This window comes from Triticum aestivum, chromosome 3B (genome assembly GCF_018294505.1).
Source record: "Triticum aestivum cultivar Chinese Spring chromosome 3B, IWGSC CS RefSeq v2.1, whole genome shotgun sequence".
Lineage (NCBI taxonomy): Eukaryota > Viridiplantae > Streptophyta > Magnoliopsida > Poales > Poaceae > Triticum > Triticum aestivum.
In genome coordinates, this window is record NC_057801.1 from 750,831,913 (window position 1) to 750,853,307 (window position 21,395).

At 46.9% G+C, this 21,395-nt stretch overlaps 1 long non-coding RNA gene across 1 annotated transcript; it reads left to right on the forward strand.

Annotated features, from left to right (window-relative positions):
- The first annotated feature begins 5,254 nt into the window (after positions 1-5,254).
- LOC123066341 (uncharacterized) lies at positions 5,255-9,015 on the forward strand. Its single transcript, XR_006431317.1, has 3 exons — positions 5,255-5,840; positions 7,894-8,109; positions 8,195-9,015. It is a non-coding gene; the product is annotated as an uncharacterized lncRNA (long non-coding RNA).
- Positions 9,016-21,395: the final 12,380 nt, after the last annotated feature.

The following is a 21,395-nucleotide window of genomic DNA, read 5'->3' on the forward strand; positions in this document are numbered from 1 at the left end:
CCAATTGTGTCCAATAATTCTGCTGAAAACGTTTGTGATGCCTGTCAGTAGGGCAAAAGTCACCAACTTCCGTTTTCAGAGTCTAGTCGTGTTGTGAAACATCCTCTTGAGTTTGTGTTTTCTGATGTATGGGGTCATGCCCAGACGTCTGTTAGTGGCCACAATTATTATGTCAGTTTTATTGATGCTTATAGTCGGTTTACCTGGCTGTATCTTATTAAGTGCAAGTCTGATGTGTTCGATGTTTTTATCCAGTTTCAAGCACATGTTGAGCGTCTCCTTAAGCATAAAATCATCCATGTTCAATCTAACTGGGGAGGTGAATACCACAACCTCAACTCCTTTTTTAACAAACTTGGGATTTCACATCGTGTGTCTTGTCCTCATACACATCAGCAAAATGGAACTGCCGAACGTAAGCATCGTCATTTGTTTGAAACTGGCCTAACCTTGCTAGCTCATGCATCTGTTTTGTTTCGGTTTTGGAGTGATGCTTTCTCCACAGCCTGTTTTCTCATAAATAGGCTTCCCGCGCGACTCCTGAAAATGCAAACTCCGCTTGAACTCTTGCTCAAAGAGATTCCAGACTACACTTTTTTCAAAGTGTTCGGGTGTGCATGTTGGCCTCACCTTCGCCCATATAACAAGCATAATCTAGAGTTTCGGTGTAAGAAGTGCATCTTCCTGGGGTACAGTTCTCTTCACAAAGGGTACAAATGCCATCATGTTCCCACCAATCGCGTTTACATCTCTCGTGACGTTGTGTTTGATGAAAATGTGTTTCCTTTTCGTGCACTTCCGACAAACTCTACCACTCCCTCACAACCGGTGCACATGTCCATACTTTTGCCTGATCAATTTGTGGATGTTGCATATGCCCCTGCATTGTTGGCTAATCATGCTGCAGGTATTGGACGCGGCGCTCGTCTTGAGCTTCTTGATGAACAGGAAACCGACGCGGCAGCTCCTGATCGGGATGTGCATGTGCCATGCATATCGGGTGCGACCCGCATACCCGCCCCTACACCGCCCCTGGGGGTTGCCGTGCGGGCACCGGTCTCGCCTGGCTCACGGGTGGCCTCGCCTGGCCCGCCACTAGCCTCGCCTGGTCCTTCGGCTGGCACCCCGCCTGGCCCCCGGATGGCCTCGCCTGGTGTGCCGCTTGCCCCGCCTGGTCCATCGGTCGGCGCCCCGCCTGACCCACGGGGGGTCACGCCCGGCCTGCAACCGGCCTCGCCTGACCTTGTGGCATCTTCGCCTTGGTCAGCGGTTGCTTCGGCTGGCCCGGAGCTGGACCCGGTCAGTCTCGTCTTGGCCGCTAGTGGGCTGGCCTCGCCTGGCTCGCCATCGCCAGGGAGCCCTAGTGCGAGCTCCTCCGATGTTGCAGTTTCATCTCCATCACCTGTTGCGTCGGTATAGCCGGCACGGCCTGTGGTCCCCCTTCGTCCTCGTACACGGAGTCAATCTGGCATTTTCTGTCCGAAGGAATGCAAGGACGAGACTGTGGCATGGCTAGCCGCGTGCATGGATCACTCTGCTGCTGATCCCACTGCCGAGCCTCGACACTTCCAGACTGCATTGAGTATTCCTCACTAGCGCGCTGCTATGGAACAGGAGTTTCAGGCTCTTCAGAAAAATGACACTTGGCAGCTTGTTCCTCCAGTATCTGGTGTCAATGTCATTGATTCCAAGTGGGTTTTTAAAGTCAAGAGACATGCTGATGATTCCATAGAACGCTACAAGGCACGGGTTGTTGCCAAGGGCTTCAAACAGAGGTATGGTCTTGATTATCAAGACACGTTCAGTCCAGTTATCAAGCCTAATACCATTCGCTTGCTGTTGTCTCTTGCTGTCACCCGTGGATGGTCTCTTCGTCAGCTTGATGTGCAGAACGCTTTCCTCCATGGAATTCTGGATGAGGAGGTTTATATGCGCCAGCCACCTGGATTTGTTGATCCTGCACGCCCTCATCATCTCTTTCATCTGACTAATGCGCTATATGGACTGAAACAGGCTCCTCGTGCATGGCATGCTCGTCTTGGCTCTGTTCTTTGAGCACTAGGGTTTAATCCCTCCACTGCAGACACATTGTTGTTTCTTCTTCAGCGTCCTGAGATTACGATGTATCTCCTGGTTTATGTTGACGATATCATTCTCATCAGTTCATCCCATGTTGCTGCTAATCGTCTTGTGGTTGCACTTAGTGGTGACTTTGTTGTCAAAGATTTAGGTGCTTTGCATTTTTTCCTTGGTCTGGAGGTTTCACGTTCTTCTGCTAGTTTGACTCTTACACAGAAGAAGTACTCCTTGGACTTGTTGCGTCGTGCTGGTATGCTGAAGTGCAAACATGCTATTACTCTGATGTCTGCCACTGATCGGTTATCTGCCCTTGATGGAGATTCTCTCTCACCTGAGGATGCTACTGAGTATCGCAGTCTCGTTGGTGGTCTGCAATACCTTACTATTACCAGGCCTGATATCTCCTATGCAGTAAACCGTGTGTGTCAGTTTCTTCATGCACCCAGGACGTCTCATTGGTCAGCTGTGAAGCGTATTTTGCGTTACATATGTCTTACTGCCTCCTATGGTTTGCTTCTTCAGCCTGCGCCGTCGTGTGAGCTCTCAGCTTTTTCAGATGCTGATTGAGCTGGTAGTCCTGATGACAGGCGATCCACGGGGGGGTATGCGGTATTTCTGGGTTCTAACTTGATCGTCTGGAATGCTCGAAAGCAGGCCACAGTGTCTCGCAGTAGTACTGAAGCTAAGTACAAAGCAGTTGCTGATGCCACTGCTGAGATCATATGAGTCCAGTCTCTGTTGAGAGAGTTGAGGGTGGCTTCACCTCGTCCTCTGGTCCTGTGGTGTGATAACATTGGTGCTACATATCTTTCATCTAATCCAGTGTTTCACGCTCGGACGAAGCACATTGAGGTTGACTATCATTTTGTTCGAGAACGTGTTGCACAGAAGCTACTTCGTATCAAGTTCATCCCGTCAAAGGATCAACTTGCTGACATCTTCATAAAGCCTCTTCCACAACCACAGTTTATAGGCTGTAGGCGTAATCTTAACTTGCTTTGTACTTCAAGCCATAGTTAAGATTGAGGGAGGGTGTTAGACTGTATATATACGTGTCTCTGTATTAATATTGTATCATTGTATTGTACATCTTGGTACCCCTATATAATGAAAGAGCCACACCCCGTTTAGGGTGTCGAGCAAGTTCCCAACATATTATGTTTTACAACGAACATATCGATCCTCCGCATCATGGTCAACCTGCGGCACCGTGCTCGGCTCCAAGTCCAAGGAGGACGTCGGGCGGCGCTAGTTTCTAGCACGCCGTCGCCTTGGGTCTACGTCGCCGCAGGATCCATGGTCGGCAACATGGTGGGCACCGTCTCGCGACACCATCGTGCCGCTCGGCATGCTTCGGTGGCTGGCGCACGCGCTCTGGGCCGGGTCAGTGGGAGCACGGCAGGGGGGAGGCGGCTGCTTTCAGTTTCACTTGCTACGATACGAAGTGGATTGAAGAAGACGGCGGGCGAGCGGGCTTCGTGGCTCCGAGTCTCCGATGCTGGTGGCCTCTGGCTGTGGCTACGGTGGAGGAGAGGAATTAATAAAGGGTGGGCCGCGGTGGAGTCAAAGAGTCAAAGCCCACCATCTCATCGCCAAAAGGGGAAAAAGATTCATGCCTTGTTTGGTTTTTTTCAATAAAGGATGAATTTTATTGGCTTAAATGAAGCATGAAGAGGATACAATACAATGAGCGTACATCCGGCCTCTGCATAATTAGGATGCACACAGCCAACCCAACACACATATAAACACACCAACAACTAGCAAAGTCCCAAGACAAAAAGCTATACGTAGGCGTGGAAGAAAAAAAAAGAAAAAAATATCCCAAAGCGATCAGATCAACGATCGAAAAACTACAACAAAACCATATCCACACCAACCATTGACACCACATTGATGACAAGGATCTTCAACAACAACGCCTTCAGGGAGGAAGCGACACTCAAGCGCCGCCGTTGCCGGATCCAACCACAGAGGCCGGAATCAAAGTTTTCACCCTGAAAAGACTGTCCGAACATAATCGAGCAATGCCTCCAACAAGGTAACGACATAAAAAAACATCGCCATCGCCAGGGATAACCACTCGGGTCTGACCTAGGCTTTCACCCCGGAGCTCGAGACCGGGTGCTCGCAGCACCACCTCAAAGTCACGAATGTATTGTCGCCACCGCTTTTTCGCAATCCCAGCAGCTACAATTTGACCGTAGCCACTCCACAAACATCCCTCTGCGTCAAGTCATCGTCGATAATTTGTAACTCACCAATGAAAGTCATTCACCGGATCAAGAGATAAAAACTCCCGAAGTCTTTTCGATGACCTCCGCTATTGTGGATCCATACAAAGTCGCTGCAAACAATCTACAGTCACAACCATCTGGCCAATCAGATCTAGATCACCACCACCAACCGAGGATCGCAGCGTCGGAGGTCCGCACCGCACAAATAGAAGGCCAGCTCATTGCCGCAGCCCCACATTTCCGTAGACCACCATAGCCAGAGCAGTGTCAGCAAAGATACACTGCGAGGCGCCGGAGGGAACCTCCCCGCGCCATGGCAGGGCTGGATCTTGGGAGGATGGAGGAGTGCACCACAGCATAAGGGCCACACAACGAGGAGGGCCAAGACGGTCGCAGCCAGCACCACGACGGTCGCCGCCGACAGCAAGATCGCCGGAGCAGCGGACCGAATCGTAGATTCGCAGGGAGGGCTGAAGCCACTTCAACTAGAAGCGTGACCCAGACCCAGGCGATCGCCAGCCGCTAGGCGCTGGGGCGACCGGATCTGGCTCGCCGCTCGCCAAATCCGCAGGGAGCGGCCGGCGACGGAGCCCGGACGAGGGAAGGAGCGAAAGAGGAGGAAACCGAGCAGGGGTGCCTCGCCGCTGCCGTCCTCCAGGGCCGAGAAGGCTTCGCTGCCGGTCCCCTCTAGCGACGGCGAGGAGAACAGAGCGGAAGGGAGGGCCGCCGGTCGCGAGATTAGGGCGCCGCCCGAGTCGGCCCTACAGAGTGACGCGGGGCCCTGGATGGTGGCTGCACATGGGATTCCCCATCAAAAGTGGGGGGAGATCGTTATAGTTACTAAGCTCCCAGGAAATCGCGGCCTGGGAGCGATCGGGTGTCTTTTTTTACCTTATGAGCCCCGCACGTCAGCGCACGGCCCACGGCCCACCGCCTTATCCCCTCGCCTCGCACGATCTACCGCAGCATCTCCTTCTCGATCTTTGTCTCAAAAAAATCTCCTTCTCGATCTCTCCTCCTCTCTCCTGGTCTTCATCCGTGATTCTTCCTCAGTCTCTCCCTCCGTTCGTCTCGCCTCTCCGTACGCACCACCAGCCGCCTATCCTGTGGTCGTCTTTTCCCCAATCATCCCGATCCCTTCTCTCCGAGGCAGCCGTTCTCTCTCTCCATCCCATGTCCTCTCTCCTTCCTGGGCGGACGGAGACTCGGGCATAGTGTTGGTGGCCGTGGACGAAGTTGGCGCCATATGCAAGGTTGGGGACGAGGAGTCGTCGAGGCATGGCGTTGGAGGCTGTGGAAGGAGCCATCCCTAGGGTTGGGCGCTCCTGAACGGGGATGGAGGCTATAGCTTGCGGTGGTGCTCACTCGTGCCGATGCAGATGGATTCTTCGACCCACAAGAAGATGTGTGACGGGCTGCTCAACTCCAGTGAGAAGCTTCTATCGTGGTAGGCAGCCCGTGGTCATGGCAGGACCCGATGTCGTTGCTCGGTACTCTGGGAGCTAGCTCGCCTGCGTCCAAATGGTATGTGCAAAGCCCCTCTTTTCGCACTGCTCGCGGAGTTGATAGCATTCACAATTTCACATCATGATATTCTGTAATGATATTTTAAAATTTTCAGTGAATGAAATAGGAAATTAAGATATGGCATGCAGCTGAGATTATTAGAGTTTGTTACAGCGAGGAAAAGGTGTATTGTCTTAGTTCACAGGAAACAATTTTATGTAAAGCTTAGTGAAATTTCAGTGTATTGTTTTTTTTACTTGCAAATGTTAGAAGTTTAGAACTGCTATCAGCTTTTGTCTGGATCACATTATACATATAACAAATCTGAACCAGTAACAATTAAGTTTCTGGGTTGCAGCATTTTGTACTACTTTGTGTATAATCAAATTACATCTTTGTAGCTTCTAGCTACTGAGTCCCATTCTTGATGGTGAGATTGTTCCTCATCTTTTGAGTTTGGTCCAGAAGTCAGGATAGACGTACCATTTGGAAGTGGTGGAAACTAAGTCCCTTCTAACATCATCAATTGTTGGAATGTCAAATTGCTCTGATGATTCATAAAAGATATTTGAGTCAATATCATGTCGTGTTGTGATATATTCATATAGGATTTCTAGCTTCACTTTTTTCGCAGTTATTATGAACAGAACACACACAAAAAAAAAATCGTCCCTTATATAAAGATTCAGTCAGTTACTTCCAGTTATTGTAAGCAGAGTCTTTTTCCTACTATTAGAACTATACATTTCTTATATCCATTTTTCTCCTCCTGCTGCCATAGAGTTATAGCAGTCTAGATATACTTAAAGTTTGTTGTCCTTATAGACCTATGATGATAATGATTGATGAGCCTTACTGATCATAAGAATAACTTCATTTTTTTAGAGCTTCATTTTTTTACAAGTATAAATACTTGTGAGCATGAAAAATGATGGTCTGCATGTATATTTGATTCTTTAATCTCCTTCTCACATTGTGATGTGTGACATCTCAGTAATTTTCATTTCGGGCTGAGGCTTATATGCTGTTGGACAATGTTTTTATTGCTATGGATCATGGGACAACCAGTTTAAAGCTTCTAATTTTAGTACTGCTTGAAAAGGGTTCCTCTTGATCTCCGTAGTATTGGTTCCTAGCTACTAATAGAATAATTTCTGTTCAAATTCGTGGTTGGAGGTCCTCTATCTTTTCTTATAATTGTATTGCTATATATAGTCTGCAAATGACAAAAGTAAGTTGTGCTATTTCATAAGCATGTGCAATTTGATCAGAAATGCTTTCAGTAAATGAAAACAGCGTTAAAGGTTCAATGTAATCCAGCTATAGGTATATTAGTTAACAAAGAGTAGAGGTGGCATTCAGAAATGCTTATGTGCTCATGATGGAAACTTGGAACATTTGTATTTACGCTGTTCTGTTGTTGTACTCCTTGGTACTTGCATGCATACTTTTAGGGTATGGTAGATCATTGTTCAAATGGTTTGAGAAAAAAAGAAATATGCTTGATGTATGACGCGCTGCTTTATGCACAACAATATTCTTAGCGATGACTGCTAATTTTCATATGTAGATGGACATAAGATTGGTATTTTTGACATCATCATCTATACACATAAACCTTCTTTACAGTCACCTATCCCAAAGCCCCTAGGCTCTTACCACATTAGCCTAATCTTGATCTTTGTTAGTTTAGGTGATGTTATTGTTCTGGATTTTGATGAGTGGTCTATTGTTGTATTATCAAGATGAAAGTGATGCGGCTCTAAATTATGGTTGCATTTTCTAAACTAACACGAGGTTGGTTTAACTTTTAAATTAGTTTACACATGGATATCTAAAACTCACTTGAAATTAGTTGTATTTCTGTTTTTGATTCTAAAATTAAGCATGCCTCTGCTTTCTTCGGGTACTTCCATAGTTTGTTTATTTCTTCCTCATTTCAAATGGACTGTGCAAGGTTTGGTCCAAGGTTCCTCTTTTCTTTTTGCGCTAGGAAATGAGTGGTGGCTTTAATTCAGGCTTGGTATCATCATTACAACCATTCTGAGTCAATTTCCCCTTTTTATGTTAGAGCAATATAACTTCCTGACGTGGACTCCATATGAGGACAAAAATGTTGGCTGAATACAACAGGACAATAATGTTGTAGTAGAGAGCACTTCTTGCTTACTGCCAGCTTGGGGTTCGTCATATACGTCCGTTTGTTGTAGTGCCATGGATTGTGATACAACACCATGCATACACATTGTAGTGAGTTGGAACCGGATGCTAAGTGAAGACAAGAACGGTAAATTTCATCTGTTTACTTTATCTAGACAGCACAGGAGCCGAGAATCAGCAATTGCCACAAACTCATCCTTTTATATATTTAGTTTCACAGTAAAAAGGAGGAACAAGAATGCATAAGACATGAAGTGCAGCCTGAAAACTGATGTGAGATTATATGGAATAGCTTCAATATTGCTTCTGCTTCACGCTCTAATTATGCAGCAAGACCACTTCATGACTGTTGTGAGAATATATGGAACAACTTTTGAGATGCTTGAGCTCAAGATTACTGACACCAGTTCCATTACCTGTAAATCTCTCACCGATGAAAAGAAAACAGGCGCAACAAGACGCGCGTATGCTTCTAGTTTCTTTGAAAGCCGCTGAAGATGGCGGGGGACCTTGCTTCCTGCCCCGTCAGCAGTTTTTCACAGGAACGAGCGGGGGTTTCCTCCCCCTACCTCTCGAGGCGTGGAAGTCCTTCCCGGGGAAAAGCCGTGGAAGGGGCAGGGTGTCCCAATCTAATTGGCGTCCAAATACAGCGGTGGGGTTCCTGGGGTTGATTCAACATGTGGGTTCTCCACCCAGGGAAGAGGCAGGGATCCCCAGAGGATCCCCTTAACCAAATGAGCCCTGAAGGATCGCTGCGGATTAATCCCGCCATAGCTTCCAATCTCCGCGCTCGTGTACGGCCGCAGGGCAGGAGAGTCCAATGATGTGGAGCCCCATCCGGCCACCGCCCTACGTGCGGGCCCTGGCTACAACGGTGACCGCTCTAGACTGGATCACCAGCCGGATGACGATGGGCGCTATCATCAGGGCGTCGGCGAAGGGCATGCGCCCGGGACACACACGTTCTATGTATACGAACCCATCATATGTATGAAAATACGTACAATCTATGAAAAATTCATATTGTCTTTTATACGTTTTGTGAGGGGGTTGTACCGAATCGGAATCTTGTTCCAATTCTTCTTTTTCATGCAACTCAGGGCTCACGTTCAACAATGCCATCGACTTGTTTTTTGGGCCAGCTTCATGTAGGACTATAACATGGGCGATTGCGATTTAGTCCGCTGCAACTTGGATGGGCCCGTGCCCAAGGTGAACCTCGCCTATATCGATTTGGCCCTAAACAGCCCTTTTGGCGATGCCTTGGAAGCTTTTGTGTTCACCAGGAGCCATAGACCTGGAGGATGATGAGCTTTGCAAGTTTCTTGACATCTTGCTACTCCATCAGGGTTCAGGGATACATAGGCGTTCCTTTTATTCATCGTCTTAGCACGACAAACATCATTTGGCAGTTGATGACTTGATGGTATGTTTTCATTGTTCAGAATTGTTAGCTTATATGCCATTAGTCTACATTTTACGAACACAGTTTGATTTCCAATGAACAAACTTACAACTGACTACATTAAAATGTTCAGCGCTAGGTTTTTATTTCCGGTATTCATCTTCACTTCAGGTTTGAGACTTTTATTCTGCATTAGGTAGCAAAGCGGGAGTGGCTGACTCATTTTCTTTCTTTCTTTTTTTCCGGACGCAACTAACACGGGGACATCTAAAAAATGCCCAAGAAAGTGGTTGCTAGTCTGGATTTACCACATAACGGGCTGGTGGGACTACGTTGGGGGCAAGGGAGCTACATCATTGCTCAGTATAAAACAGACACCCACAGTCGTACATTCTTCCAGAATGGATATGGAAGGAGTTTATATCTTGACCGAACATGCCTCGAGATTGGCACAGATAGAGCGATTACTTTCAAGACCAGCGTCCCGCAAAGAGCTGGAGATGATAATTGTGATCAACATCCTCTGAGAGGCGCCTGAGCGCATTTATGCGACCAAAGTGAAGAGTCGGATCTGTATATTAGGTGCTGGCAGTAGCAAGGTCCACCTGTATATAACGCGAACTTTATCTCTTTTCTCTCTGTGTGTTGTGTTGTATCAAACCTCTTTATGTATGTTTTTATCAAGTTCCTCTCAAGACCATTCTGATCATTTATTAGAATTTTTGTCTAAAAAGACTACCTGTCGAGTTGAATTGCCAAAAAAGACCGTCTCTGAAACAGATTGACAAAAAGGACCAGCAGCAGCGTGGCGGCAGGTGCGGCAGCCGACACATGGCACCTGCCCGCACCTGCCGCCACAGACGCCGGCGGCGGCCCCTGCCGCCACGGGCGGGCGGTAGCCCGGGCTTAACAGGTTTTCTCGTCTGCGCGTCAGCTGCAACGGGATGGACCGAAGTGATGAGACATGCCGCCACGCAGCAAGGCGGCAGCTACTGAGGCTGCGCGCGCCGCGACGGCCAGGTGGCCATGCCGCTTTGTTTAATAGGGCTGGGCTATTGTTTAGTGTAGCCGCGTAAGTACGGCGGACTGACTCGAGTCGTATGAACTGCCGTCCGGAAGAAAACGACTCTATCCATTAACCCAAGTTAACCCAAATACTAGTTTTTCCAAGTTGATATGCATTTGAATGGGTCCGAGCTGCAGCTACCGCACGACAAGCTACATTATGCACTGGGTGCCGCCTCTGGCCGTGACGGCATGGCCCACCTGGCCTGTCGCGGTGCACGCGCAGAAGCAGTAGCTGCAGCCTCACTGCGTGGCGGTCCGTTCCGTTGCAGGTGACGCGAGAAAACCTGTTAAGCCCGGGCAGCCGCCTGCGCCCGTGGCGGCAGGGGCTGCCGCCGGCGTCTGTGGCGGCAGGTGCCACGTGTTGGCTGCCGCACCTGCCGCCACGCTGTTGATTGTCTTTTTTGTCAATCTATTTTAGAGGTGGTCTTTTTTGACAATTCAACTCGGCAGGTGGTCTTTTTAAACAAAAATTCCATTTATTATGGGTCCCGATAACTGCCACACGTGTGGTGTATCGGGTAGTTGTGCCACATGCCTCGTGTGGCATGGACAACAACCAGCCCGCACGACCACGTTGGCGCGCGCAAAGGCGCGGCCCGCACGTCCGGTGTGTGGCAACCCTGCCCAGACGTGCGGGCCAGAGGACCCAGCAGCCCGCACGATCCAGCAGTCCCAGCCTCTTCTCCCACCTCCCGAATCCCGACTGCCGCCATCCTCTCCCACCTCCCGAACCCCTACCTCCATCGCCGGCCTTCTCTGGTTGCCATGGCAACCAGAGCAGATCCGTAGGGCATTCCCACCGCAAACCACACCCCCACCCTCCCCACCCACCCCCACCGCCCACCCCCAATCTAACAACACCCTCCAAAGAAGACTAGCTAAAAGCAGGTGAATCTCCCGATCTCCCTACTGCTTCTCATCCTTCTACGTGGCACAGAAAATTGTAAAATTACCGACGAGGTTGGCAACTAGATCCATCCTATGGGGGTAATACACTACATGGGTTGTGTGTCTTCACAGTTGCCAAGCAGAGTACACTAGATCTGCCATGTACTACGTTAGAGATAACCGTAAGTTCTCTGTAGATTGATGCACGTAGTTGGTAAATGAATGGATGTGTAGGAATCCATAAAAAGGTAGAGAAAATTGAGAAATTTAGAATAATGGGGGGTGTCAAAATTAATTACCACTGGTGTCTAACGTTAGTTGCCACCTATCATTATCGTCAACTGCCACCATGTCAACTTATTGCTTGCCATCCTATTGTAGTGGCTGATGCCATCGAATCGAACGGATAGCTAGCACCCAGATTTTAGAAAAGATAGTGGATGTACATGTCCTACTAGCCATGATATGCTGGTTGCCTACGCATGAAAATGTGATAACACTGACGTGTTAACTTCTACATGCAAGCAGCACAAGGATACATTTTTTGTGGATTGTTAATGCGTTCTTGTTAATACAGTGATTGATAGCACAGTGGTAGAAACGAGACGCGGAAAAAGAATGAGTCACGGAGATGGCGCTGATCTTTTAGGTTCTCAAAGGCCAGAAACGCCCCCTTGGGATGCATCAGAATACAGTCAACTCATTTCTGCAGGGCCGTTGCTGCCACTACTAGAACAGTACGCAGGCATTGGTATGATGCATGAAAACAAAAGAAAAAAAACATTTGCCATGTTCGCGACGATGAAGATGACATTCTACTTATGTCCTACACTGTCATTTTTTTGCAGGTTCTTATGACCAAAACACACTCAGAGGGGCACCATGGCAAGTTCAGTGACAGGGCGCTAACACTGACAAATGTACGGGCAACCAACTTCAAGTAGCTAATGTGGCAAATCAAGGTAATGCATACGAAAATGAAACATACTGGTCTGAACATGAGAAATAAACTTGCAAAGGATGGCAAAAGACTCACTAGTTATGTCGAGAAAAAATGCAGAGCCTTCGTGCAGCACGTGGCATCAGGCGGCACCCATGTACCTGCCATCGACGTCATACACAGGTGAGTCCATAAAAAGTGAAGTTGCGGACGATGAATTAGCAGAAGGAGCGTAGTTGACAACTACAGTTGCCATCCCATAACAACTGCAGTTGCCATCCTTGGACAACTGCAATTGCCATCCCTGGACAACTGCAGTTGCCATCCCTAGACAACTGCAGTTGTCATGACTGAACAACTTGCAGTTGCCATGCATTACCCATCTAATACCATGCTTACAGGTTATTATGATGCTTCTACCCCGGCAAACGTCTCATGGCAAGCTTCACACAATGCAGATAGAGCACATAAATTTGGTGTTACAGACCACACAAGATGGGCACATGCAGCACAGCAAGGTAAAATGAAAAATTTGCACAGTGAGCTCGAGACTAGAATAAAAGAAAATTGATGCTAGAACACACTAGTTTGCCATGTGTTGGCGGCAGTATTTGCCATGTATGCAGGACTACAGCTGCCATGCACATAGAATCCAAGTTTTCACACTGAAAATGAGCTGGTTGCAATGCATGACTGCTGCAACTACTGAAAAACCAGTAGTTGCCATGTTTGTTGGACAGTAGCTGCCATGACTAGACAACTACAGTTGCCATGCATGTCGACATGCAGACTAACAGCTTGCTTGTTTGAATGATGTCATGCCAAATCACTTGAAGTTGATGTACTCCGTTACGATAAACATTTCATTCAAGAAAAAGATCTTACGCTTGTCCCTGTTTTTTCTATTACAGGGCCTACAACTACAGTGAACAGTGGCGCAGGGGCATCTAATGCGGGGAGCTCTGAGCGCACGGAAGATGCGGTCCTCCAGACAACCACCAATCATGCCGCAAACAATACCGAGTCGGAGTCAGAAATGGCAATCATTCTTGCAATGCCGACAAGCACCCCTTTGAACACAAGCACTCGTAACACTCAAGTAGATCAAACTGCCTCCGATACTGAAGTGAATCATGAAACTGATGACGAAGCGCAATGGGATGAAGATGGTGGGCAATCAGAGATCATGGTACCTCAGCCACCATACGTTGGGCAGAGATTTGGATCGTTGGCAGAAGCAAAGGAATTCTACCAGACATATGCAAAGTTCCATGGGTTTGCGGTCAACACCGAATACCATAGGAAGATTAAGAAAACAAACGAGTACAACAGAGGTGAGATGAGGTGCCACAAGGCACGAAGGAACAAGAAGGGGAAAGGTGTTGCGCCTGTCGTTCCGGAACGAAAGAGAGGAATCATTCTCAAGACGGACTGCCCTGTCCGGTGTAAGCTAAACGTAGATAGAGCACAGTGGGTGGTCACTGAATATTTTGACGAGCACAACCACCAACTCATAAAGAAGTTCAACCTGGTGAAGTTTCTGACCGCCCATAGAGGATTCACCCCACTCAAGTAGAAATTCATAAAGTTGCTACATGATTGTAACGTCGGTCCATCAAGGATGGTGCAGATACTATCACTCATCCACAGCAAAAATGGCACTCTGAGTAGCATGCCCTACATACCAGCTGACGTCACAAACCTAAAGGCAAAATACCGTAGAGAGAGCAAGTTGGCTGACATAGAAGCCACGATGGCCTAGTTCGACGAGAAAGCGAAGGAAGATCCAAATTTCTTCTAGAGGATAAGATTGGACGATGAGGACCGTGTCAGGAATATGTATTGGGTGGATGGTGCTGCAAGAAGAGCCTACAAACATTTCTGAGATTGCATTTCATTCGATGCGATGTATCTCACTAATATGTACAAGATGCCGTGCGCTCCATTCACAGGAATAAACAACCACAATCAGCCGTTGCAGTTCGGATGCAGGCTTGTTCGGAACAAAGACACGGATGGGTACGTTTGGCTGTTCAAGACCTTCTTGAAGTGAATGGATGGACTTGCACCGATGAACATAATAACATACCAGGATTTTAGCATGCGTGCATGCATAGAGGAGGTCTTTCTGTTGGCAGTGCACAGGCACTGCAGGTGGCACATTATAAAAAAGGCTGAGGAGACGCTAGGACCGTTCTTTGCTGACCGTCCAGAGCTGCACAAGGCATTAGAGCTGTGCGTGGACCACAGCTTGACAGTGGATGAGTTTGAAAGGAGCTGGATGGCCATGATTGAAACATATCAAGTACAAGACAACAAGACTCTTGCTAGCCTGTGGGAGAAGCGAATGTATTGGGTGCCGGCCTACTTCATGCAGTGCTTCTTTCCATTTCTGTAGACTACGCAGCGCAGCGAGGGGTTCAATGCTGTTTTGAAGCGGTATGTGAGCCCTGGCAACTCATTGCTACAATTTGCCAAGCAGTACACAGCTTTGCAACAAAAAATACTGGGACCTGAGCTACAGCAAGAAGCGAACACCGCGCTGAAGCAACCAAAATTGCTAACGTATTTACCGATGGAGAGGCAAATGAGCAAGATATACACCAACAAGATCTTTAACAAGTAAGTCAGTTGCGTTACAGTCTTATTTGCGCAAAGCACGAAGGCAGTAGGTGCCATATAGAATGCAATGCAGTTGCCATGATATGTGATTGCCATGTTTAATGAAATACTGTTTGCCATGCTTACTCAGCTGCAGTTGCCATGTTTAGTGAACTACTGTTTTGCCGTGCTTAATCAGCTCTAGTTGCCATGTTCAATGAAATGCACTTGCCATGTGTAATACAATGTAGTTCCAAATGGGCATGTTGGTATGCAAATGGCAATGCCTATTGAAAATGTTATGCATTTGCCATGTTTACTGAACTGCATTTACCATGTTTGCTAAAAATGCAATTGTCATTTTTACTGAGAATACAAATGCCATGTTTATTCAACTAAGGTTGCCATGTTTAATAAATGTAGTTGCCATGTTTTATGCACTGCGCTTCTAGTGGGGGGTTTTTGTATGGAAATGACAATGACCAGTTGAAAATGCACTGCAGTTGCCATGTTTAGTATACTGCAGTTGCCATGTCTAATGCACTACAGTTGTCATGTCTAATGTACTGCAGTTGCCATGTCTAATGCACTGCAATTGCCATGTCTAATGCACTGCAGTGGCCATGTCTAATGTACTACAGTGGCCATGTCTAATGTACTACAGTTGCCATGTTTAATGTACTACAGTTGCCATGTTCAAACGAAATGTACTTCTATAAGCCACGACAACATAATGTGCTACAAAAAATAGCACACCATAGTTTAACAAAAAACAAACATAACTTGCAGATTCCAGGAAGAAATAAAGCGCGCCAGCATGTTCACGGCTTTCCAGGTGGACGAACATACGTTCAAGGTGTGTTCTATTTTGGGCAGGTCAGATTCAGAACCTGAGGACCCGGACAAGGGAAGGAACTACTTCGTGAAAGCCTCGACCGGCCAAGGCGAATACTACTGCCAATGCTGCAAGTTTGAATGGGACGGCATTGTCTGCTGTCACATACTAAAATTAATGGACATGAACGTGGTGACACGGATGCCCCGCCATTTCATAAGGCGGCGATGGACTTGGGACGCTGATGACGCGTTGGCGCCGCAAACAACAAAAACAGTTCTGGCTGTGCATGAGGAGAGACCGGAGTCAACCATGGAAGCCGTGAGGCATGTTGTGCTGACAAAGAACTATGCTAAGCTAATTGATGAAGCGTGCAAGAGTGATGAGACAGCAAGAGTCGCAGAAAAACACAGGAAGGCCCTGAAAAGAGAGCTTGATGAGATCAAGAAGAGGAAAGCTGAGGAAGCCTTACACCGGTTCCCCCGCACATCCAGTGTGCCTTCGTCCACGGGGCCATCGTCAGAAAACTCGGAGATAGGATCTGGAACAGCAAGCACACAAACTCATGTCATTAACCCGCCCCGTTCCATCACAAAGGGGCGTCCAAAAGAGATAAGGTACAAATCAGGATTGGAGATTCAAGCAAAACACAAGAAAATAAAGAAAGGGACAGGCAATCCGTAAGCAACATTGGGGCGCTGTGACATGGTCCTTGTGGACATTTTGTTTTGTAACCTAGATGTTGTGAATTTTTTGTTAAGTTGGGAGAATGACTCTTGAGGGACATCAGAAGTTGAAGGAAAATACGTTGAATGCATAAATGCAGTTGCCATGTTATGGGTACTTAATCTGCCATGTTATGTGTAGTTAATCTGCCATGCTATTTTATACTAAATATTCCATGTTAATTGTACTGGATCTGCCATGTTAATTGTACTAGATCTGCCATGTTAATTGTACCGGATATGCCATGTTAATTATACTGGATCTGCCATGTTAATTATACTGGATCTGCCATGTTGCTTATGCTGAATATGCCGTGTTGTTTGTACTGAATCTGCCATGTTAGCTGTACTGCAATATGCCATGGTATTTGTGATGACTCTGCATCGCCAAATGAAAAACGACGATGACTTTCACTAACCATATCTGGTGAACTACATTTTGCCATGTTTTAAAATATCGTAGACGCATTAGTAACAGCAAACTATTGCTACAAACGATGAAACCATAATAATAATGATAAACATAAAACGTATCTGAAGTCACGCCTAAATAGGTTCACATCCACACATATATTACAAAACATATTCAAATGTCGCTCACACGCCACCACTACATACTAGGCTACGCGGGGTTGCAGTCGTAACATAGCACATGAACATAGTTTTGACAAAGAAACAAAAGATAGTACCTTACATTCCTCAGCAACAAAATGTAAGGTATGCGTCCGGTGTGTAACGCCACGTGATCACTTGTACTTCTTGATGACTTTATTGACAGCTTCCTCCACGAACTCACGTGCTCCGGACCGATTGTTGAAATCTTCATTCGTCAACCAGTTCCATGTGTAAATTTTCCAGAGCTCAACGACCGTTGCAGTTGTGACAGCGGGGACAAGTCTACCTTCCCACTTTGCAAAGTATTCCAACGTGTGAAAGCCACAGTCCATCCTGCACAAGAAAAAGAGTCAGGTGAACTCGCAAAAAGGACAGACATAGCAATGATAAACTTCAATTCAGATGTAACAACATGAAGGAGGGGGTAGGAAATTACGTGTTCCCTTGATTCGTGGTCGCCACGTACTCAATCGGGAAATGTCTGATCTGGACCTTTGAGTTTTCGTAGTGACGGTTCCATGCCTCTTTGACGTTGTTGATGAAAAATTCCGCATGCGAAGTAAGGTCTGCATCAGCTGCCGAACGCATTGAATCAAGCACCTCAAAGCGTTGGTTCTTCAGGTCAAGACAGATCGCATAGTGGTGACCACACTTGTCGTGTGGGTCGTGTGGTGCAAGCTCCTGGAACATGGGGAGCATGACCTGCATGTAAAAGTGAAGGAAATGAGAAGCAGAGTTCACATGAAGAACAGCAGCGGGACAAAAAAAGTTGCCGTCCATGTATGAACAAGATTTGTCGTGTATTTTACTTTGAAGTTGCCACATAGTTTGCACGGGATGCAAAAAAAATCAAAACGTCAGTTTGCACGGCAGCTGATGCCACATGAAACATCTGCCACATAAAAAAAGTGTAGATGATGGCAGAAAACCATACCATGTGGAAAAAAAAGTGCAAACAGGGAAGGAGTACTCACATATTTCTTCACTGTGAGCTTGAATTCACCGTGTTGAGCAAAATTCTTCCTCATGATTTTGTGGTGGAAGTCACCATCCCATATTTTGCAGGTCACACTGTAATGCATGATTGTTTTGTCGAGAGACATATCCATATGCTTGTTGATGTAGTCAATCCCACACGCAACTACATTTGTCGACATTTTACCGTTTGGCCTCACAGACTCAACAAGATCACCTAGGTCGATGTACGTCGATTCGCATTGAATGACCTTGGTTCTGTCCAAACATGAGCTGTATAAAAATGATATAGCATGAAAGAATCATGTCTACTAAGTAAAAAGAGAAAGAACTAAAACATAAGCGGATCATGTCTAGAAAGTACGAAGAAGATGAATGGTAAAAAAGAGCAAAGCAAAATGAGAGATTATGTGGTGAGGTCATTTACGCTTTCAGCTCCTTCATGTGCTTGCTGCTGGCCCTTGCATTACCAAATCGCTTGACAATATTGTACAGCTAGGTCTGTTCCTTTGTGGCCCTGACTTCAGGCTCGTAGTCTTCCATGGGGGGTGGGTGAACTACCCTCTGCTGCCTCACAAAACCAGGGGTGGCACTCCTAATGGTATCCTCAGATACTGTATCTACAGGCACATTGGAACTTGATTGCCCCTGACCTCGTGAGGACCTCCTCTGCAATGCTGCCTCCTCAATCCTACGGTAAGCTTCATCAAGAGACGGTGAAATCTCCTCAGGGGTGCCTGCAAGGATCAAAATGTGGTTTAGGATACATGAAAAACAAAACAAAAGTAGAGCTAATAGAAAAGGTGCATGATATGTAATGTAGATACAAAAATTGGGGAGTTGCCATGTGGAGGCAAATCCAGTTGCCAGGTGTATTGCATTGTATTTGCCATGTGAAAGCAACTGCAGTTGCCATGTTGTGCGAACTCCAGTTGCCATGTGAAGGCAAATCCAGTTGCCATGTGTTTTTGTACTATAATTGCCATGTGAAGGCAACTGCAGTCGCCATGTTGTTCCAACTCCAGTTGCCATGTGGTTGCCGGATAAGAAATGCAACATGGAAACAAAAAATACAGGTGACATGCTACAGCAAATCCAAATACAAATGTATAGAGCGTTATAGTTGCCATGTGAGAACAAGTACACTTGCCATGTTTTATCAACACTAGTGCAAATGTGCTTGCCCTAATGGAAACTACAGCATGGCAACAAAAATGTAGGTGAGATGGTGCAGTAAATTCGATTGCCATGTCATCACATTTCAGTTGCCATCACATATGAGAAACCAAAAAACAGAAAAAAAATTATTGGGATAAAGGTCATACTGCACAGGTGTATAAAATAAAAAAGATAAACACAGAAGAAAATGTACCTTGGACGATCGGCTCTGCGAACTTGATAGCCTTCCTGCCCTCAACCATTGGCTGCGCCATCATTGCGAGCATGCTTCCCGGAAAAGCAAAGGCAACTAGCATAGGATCTTGAGCCACTGGTTGATCTTGACTGACGCCAAGGCTGAAGCTCAGTGGGGTGAAGGCCATTGGGTGCCTCTCATGCCTACTGGCCGGACCGCGAATAACTTGCGGGGCAGAATCCAACGGTGAAAGATCAACAAACATATCTGAATCAGCCACTTCAGAAACATCAGGTTTGTCAATAGGGCGGGGCATGCTGTCCGTGGTGACGGGGCGTAGATTTGTTGACAATCCTCTTGTTAGGGCTGTAGGGGACACCGATGTTGATTGAGAGTTTGGAAGTGCGCAGATTTAAGCCAGGGATTTCCACTGCGGGTAAAGGCGCAATCTGCTCTGGATGTTCACCTTCATCACTCGTGCCCGGCTTGGCACCTGCATCAGTTGTACTCTAGTCTTCTGGTTTCTCCATAACATTGCTTTTGGCAGTTGGCGGGAACAGTGTGGACGCAGGGATGTAACCATACTCATCTCTGCTGCTCCTAGCTGCAGCTGGTGCGTTGGATACGACTGTTGATTGCTTGCAGGGGCTACGACGCCTAGGTGGAAGACCAGCACGCGGAACAGTGGCCTGAGCAATATCTGCACCGCCAGGAGCTGGAGCTGTTGTGCCAAGACTCTCACCCGCAGATGGCATATCATTATGAACTGCCACCTCAGCCACTTCTATCGTATACACATCAGTGGCACCACGTACGCGCTTGGAATCAGTGTCATATGAGCGGGAATCTTCCTTTCTTAGGTTGGTCTCGGGGGCATCCACTTCAACACTTCCTGATGGGGTGGCATGGCTCACAACAGCATCCTTCATTGCCAGAAGAGTGGGCAATATTTCAGCTGTCCTTGCAGATACCGACTCGTCACTCCCCGATGTACGGATGCCCATTGTTCTAGCCTACACATCTGCAGCAGGTGGAGATGGTCGGCCACTTGCATCAGAGTTTGTGAAAAGTTGGTGGTGCAGTAGCAGTTTTGTCGACTGGTGGCTCGTGAGCATTGGAGTTGCCACCTGGTGATAACTTTGAATGAAGGCGTTCGAGTGGGTCCCTAATGGTATGCTTGACCGCGCGTGTAGTAGTCTTCTTCACCCTGCAAAAAAGGAAAGCACATGGAAAAAGGTATTAAGAAACAAAGTAAAAATTATTGGCCATGGTAGAAAATGCAAGAAAAAAAATGAAAAGTAGGTGGAAAAGTTGGTAGTTGCCATGCAGGTGGAATAAGAGTTGCCATGTGGCATAGTTAGCAGTTGCCATGCAAAATCCACCAAGATTTGCCATGCTAGCAAACTTGAAGAACAATGAAAAATGTCTGGTCTGCCAGTAGTGCAATTCGAAAACTATGTATGTGGTGAGCACGCAAGCCAATGCAAAGATGAAAGTTGCCATGCAGGAACAAGAAGATTTGCCGTTTGGCCTAGATAGCAGTTGCCATGCAAAAAAACAAGCAGTAGTTTCCATGCAGTTAAAAACAGGAGTGAGATCATTTTAAAGCAGCAGTTGCCATGCAAAAAAAACAAGCAGTAGTTTCCATGCAGTTAAAAACAGGAGTGAGATCATTTTAAAGCAGCAGTTGCCATGTTGGACTGATGACAGAAACCCATGTGGCAACCTGCACAGATACATTGAAAAAAAATAGCAACATGGCAAAGAGAGAACATGGAAAACCTACTTCTTGATTGGCTTTCTCAGGTCTGGCAACACGACAGGATCCCCGGTGTTGGACGTTGTCGTACGAGGAGATGACCTGGTGGAAGGGGTGTCACCAGCAATGGGGGCACCTTTGTTCAACCGAGCAGAAGCACAGGTTGGCGTTGGTGCCTGCTTCTTTGTAACTGCTCGTCCACCAGCTGTCGCCTCACTTCACGTGTAAGATGGAGGGAAAAAAAGGTG